This window comes from Pseudorca crassidens, chromosome 18, assembly GCF_039906515.1.
Source record: "Pseudorca crassidens isolate mPseCra1 chromosome 18, mPseCra1.hap1, whole genome shotgun sequence".
NCBI classification, from domain to species: Eukaryota; Metazoa; Chordata; class Mammalia; order Artiodactyla; family Delphinidae; genus Pseudorca; species Pseudorca crassidens.
The window spans coordinates 25,190,462-25,195,693 of NC_090313.1; the positions used below are offsets into that span (position 1 = coordinate 25,190,462).

General features: G+C 34.9%; 1 non-coding gene across 1 annotated transcript; it reads right to left on the reverse strand.

Moving 5' to 3' along the window:
- Window positions 1–4,042: 4,042 nt before the first annotated feature.
- LOC137211505 (U6 spliceosomal RNA) lies at window positions 4,043–4,149 on the reverse strand. Its single transcript, XR_010937111.1, has one exon. It is a non-coding gene; the product is annotated as a U6 spliceosomal RNA (small nuclear RNA).
- Window positions 4,150–5,232: the final 1,083 nt, after the last annotated feature.

A 5,232-nucleotide genomic window follows, 5' to 3' on the forward strand; every position in this document is an offset into this window, starting at 1 on the left:
GCACATTATTGGGCAGATTTAATGTTGTAAGGCTTTTAATAACAGAATGTGTTTGTTTTATTTCAATAATATATTTTAACAATCTGTAGAAGTGGTAGGGAACATTTCTGGTTAGTATTTCTAACAACATGAAACTAACAATTATTAACTACTTGACTGAAGCACTTTAGGCTTAGATGGCTCTAAAGTAATCATGCTTGACATATACAATTCTGCTCCTTAAACCAGCCACTGAGATTTTAAGAGGCACACTTTACAACAGATTATAGAATATGGCCATACCGTTTTTCTAATACTATGGTACAAAGATAAAATGATTAAAATACTCAAATATGTTTAGCTATAGCTCTCAAAATTAATGCACCTTGAAAATTAAACACACATGTTGTCAAAGTTATCTAGAGTAACTAAGATAAATAATTTTATTATAATTCTCAAAAACAGAAGTTTAACAAGAGAATCAGAGTCCTAACACTCGGCAAAACTCTCTAAAGAATTTTCTTTTTCTCTTTTTGATCATTAGCCAGTGATAAACTTTGAAGACTTTCCTGATAAATCTCCACTATCTTTGCCACAAATAATACATTTCTATACATTTCCTCTTACACTTCCGAGCATGTATTTATATTGCAAAAACAATGACACAGATGACTGAGATGATTCCTCACAAGTTGAGAATCCTCTCTTCTTCTTAATTACACCCCTCACATTAACTCTCATTATTACTAACAACTCAATATTAATACAATCACATATCAACCTTCTGTGAATTTGAGTGCCTTCTCATAAAAAAATTCATGAAACTGATTGAATATCTGAATAATGTAAATGTCAACTACAAATTGGTACTTGCCATTGGCACTTGCCATCTACCTCTACAAGGATGAAATCAGGAGCTGCTGCAGCTGCTGACTTTCAACAGCTCCCTGAAAGGAGTTCAGGGTGAAGAGCAGAAATGAGACACTCTTGTGCTCTGGGAAAAACTGGCAGAACAGGTCTTCATATAGTTAGATATTTTCAGAAGCCGATTTTACGAGCCCAATTCTTGTATCTCCTCATATCTAGAAAAGCACTAAAATCCTTCATAGTGACGACTGCTCCGCGTGACTAGCAGAAACCTTCTGCAAAAATATGTGCTTGATTGCATGTTACTCTCCCTTCACCAAAATCACATGTATACTGACCTTCCCCCCTACCTCTTCGGAGCAGTTTCTCAGAGCTATCTGAAATGCTGTCTCCTGGGCTATAGTCCTCATTTTGCCCCAAACAGAACTTAACTCACAACTCTCATGTTGTATACTTTTTTAAGTCAACATAAAGAGCACAGAATTCTGTTATTTTGAATTGTAGAGCAATTATTGATAATCCATTTCACTTTTAGGACTAGAAAAAAAGGTAAAGAAAAATGTCTGAGACAAAAAATATACAGCAACTTAGGAAAAACATTTATTCTCATTCTCAAGGCTTAAAACTGAACACCAATGCTCTCTGCAGCAATCTTTTGTTTTTCACTACCTTCTGAAAGAATGTTTTTTCTTTCTCATTTTTTATCTTAGCTATTATTTTCTTCCAATATGAACAGTAAATAGATTGTTTGCTGAGTTCAGTAAATCGCATATTATAATCATTCAAAGCAATAAATGTTTTTATTCATTTTTGTATCTCATTTACACAAATCTCTCCTACCCCACAGATACCTAGTTTATACAAACTTAAGAAATTTTTATAGTGTCAGAAAGTATTTTAAATTTAAAGTAGACCTACTGATTAGGTGATGTGGTAATATTGCTGAAGATGGAGACTTTCAATATGAATGAGAAAATACAAAAAGCTCGAATTTGAGATATGGCCAAGATGTGGACTTTGAAACTGTTTCCTGCCTTGGAACCTAATAAAGTAGGTAAGCTGTGACAAAGTGAGAGAGTGGCATGGACTACCAAACGTAAAATAGCTAGTGGGAAGCAGCCACATAGCACAGGGAGATCAGCTCGGTGCTTTGTGACCACCTAGAGGGGTGGGATAGGGAGGGTGGGAGGGAGAGAGATGCAAGAGGGAAGAGATATGGGGACATATGTATATGTATAACTGATTCACTTTGTTATAAAGCAGAAACTAACACAACATTGTAAAGCAATTATACTCCAATAAAGATGTAAAAAAAAAAAGTAGGTTGAATTGTTTTGTTGATATTCACAGTCTTTAATCCATGGATATTGAAAGTAACAAAGTATAGAACAAAGCACTCTCTTAAGGAACGATAAGTCTTTACGATGCTGGAAGCACTACTTCTTTCTGTTATTTAAAAACTATATGGTAAACTACTTTAGCATGTTGTCCATGACAGCAGAAAACTGGAAATATTCCTGATTGTTTCTATATCTGGTATTGTTCAAGACTTTCAGTTTTTCAAGGGGTAATGTATCTAATATTTTGTTTAATGACAATTAAATTATATAACTACATTCTAGCTCACCACAGTTTCAAATATTTTATGGTAAGGAAAATATCACTTTAATCCTAAAGATTTTTAAAATTTTAACATGAGGTTTATAAAGTTTTAACTATGATTATTTGGCATGAAATATAAAAAAAGTGTTTTAACTAGTGTGTTTTAGCCTGGTGGATTCCTGAAAACCTTTCATAGATGTGATTGCAAGCTTTGAAAATTTTACCGCACATGTATTGGAATTCTATTGACAAGTGTGTCTACCTTGTTGAAATTAGAACTGAGTGGCCCATGTTATCCAAAGTAAATACAAGTAAAACAGAATGAGATTTAGTTGCGTTTTAGTTTATAAAATCTCACCAGCACCACAGAGTTAGTGTATACTTACCAGATAATCTAAGAAATTTTCTGCCTGAACGTTTAAGAAAGTGATAGGTCTATGCAAGTTATTATGCAGGCCTGCCACCAAACCAAGTGAATAAAGATTGTGAAAGATAGTTATTTGATAGAAATTTAATTGTTGTCCAATTTGTAATGTTCTGACTACTTTACTTCTCTCATAGTACCTTTTCCAAATTCTAATACTTGAATATATGTTTCAAAAGCAAAAAAACTCAAAAAGATTGCAAATAAACTAGATGAAGCCAGATGGTTGTCAATGTAATATAATAGCATGATCTAATATTAGCTAAAAAGTACAATGAAATATTTTAACGCCAACTTGGATTCATTTATAGAACATTTAAGGAAATTCTAAAGTAATTAACCCACAACAAAGCAAAATCTGTCAACTGTCATGTAAGTGTAGAACAAACAGAGCATAAAATAGAAATTCAAAGAAAGGCACAGACTAGAGAGATACTTTACTAAAAATGGGGTAAATGTCAATGAAAGACCTAATGATACTGACTTGTGTGGCTCTGCCAAAAGAATGACTTGCTTTCTACTCACTCACTCAACTTAATCTATGTCAGCCAATCAGTTGGCAAGTCCTGACTGTGCACATAAATGCCTATCAGATTTTAGGTGCCTTACTCTTAAAAACGAACATTCAGTCAAAAGATCATAAAACATTTGACTAGAATTCTCAATATAAAAATACAGATAAAAATAGGATAAGGGAACATGAACTATAGAAGAAAGTTAAACTCAACAAAAATATGACTAAAAAACAATCTCACTTATTAGAAGGAAAGGAAAAAAGAAGTCACACTGGGAATATAACTTAAGCAAGAGTCCACAAAACAGATCAATACACCAGGAAAGAACATTTGGAAATTCTTCCATCATAATTTTTTTCCAACCTTGATAGCATAAATATCATTATTTTGTTATTATGATATATGACATGGGTTTTGCAACTGGGAAACAGAAAGGAAAGAAACAGACATAGCAAGGTGAGAGATGGTAATCGTGTTTATGTATTGCAAAAACATTCAGTAAAATATTATCTGTGATAAATTGGAAGAAATACAATAAGCTTAATAAATCTGTTAGGGGTTAACTAATTATTTGTAAAAAGTCAGATAATAAATATTTTTGGCATTGTATGCCATATGTTCTCCATCACAACTACCAAAATTTACTATTTTTTTTTTTAATATGGAAGGCTTCACGAATTTGTGTGTCATCCTTGCGCAGGGGCCATGCTAATCTTCTGTGTATCATTCCAATTTTAGTATATGTGCTGCTGAAGTGAGCACCAACTTTACTATTATAATGAGAAAATGTCCATAGGCTATTTGTGGAAGAATAGTCATGACTGGATTTGGCCCACTGGCACGAGTTTAGAGATTTTCTTCTGAGGAACCTGTTTCCAGTGAATCAGAATAACCATAAATATTGGATGTGGAAAGGAAAAAGTCAGAATCCTCACAGGTGTGTTGGCCCATAAAACAAAATCAGCCATGGTACAAAAGTAAATTTAATTGTGTTATCTTCCCACCCCAGCTATAGTTTCAGCTGGTTTCACCATTCCAACTATTAAGTTGAGAGATATAAAGCATGGCATAAAGAATCAATGATATAACTCAGATTATCAGTTATGTCTGGTGGAGAACTTCAGTAGGTTGACTGCTACATGTAACTGACAAGGAGTGAATAAATCAGAAGGTGCCTGGTAAATTTTGAATGAATTGCATTGCCAGAGAAAACACAAGCCATAACAAAACAGAAGAAAAACAAACATAAAACATTTTTGTTTTAAAACAACCTATAGGTCCACAAACATACACCAGCCACAGATGGAACTATTCTACAACACCCAACACAGATAAAGCCATAGAGATGAACAGACAGGAAGAAACCTCCCAAAGGGCATGAGAACAATTACCAAAGGAATTCTTCCCAGGGAGCGAAATCAGGGACTAATCAATGATTTTCTATCTACCATCCCAAGTTGATACGGACAAGTAGCTTTTTTTTTTTTTTTTTTTGCGGTACGTGGGCCTCTCACTGCTGTGGCCTCTCCCGTTGCAGAGCACAGGCTCCGGACGCGCAGGCTCAGTGGCCATGGCTCACGGACCCAGCCGCTCTGCGGCATGTGGGATCTTCCTGGACCGGGGCACGAACCCGTGTCCCCTGCATCGGCAGGCGGACTCTCAACCACTGCGCCACCAGGGAAGCCCTAGTTTCTATATTTCTTGGGAGCAGACATTTTTTTATCCTTTTCACAAAGTTCATTGCAGTCTTCCTTCTGTAGAATTGCTTAAGAAATCATCTTTTTCCACTAATGGTGAGCTCATGTAGAACACAGGTGAGCATGAAGCAGATGGATACCTTCTCTA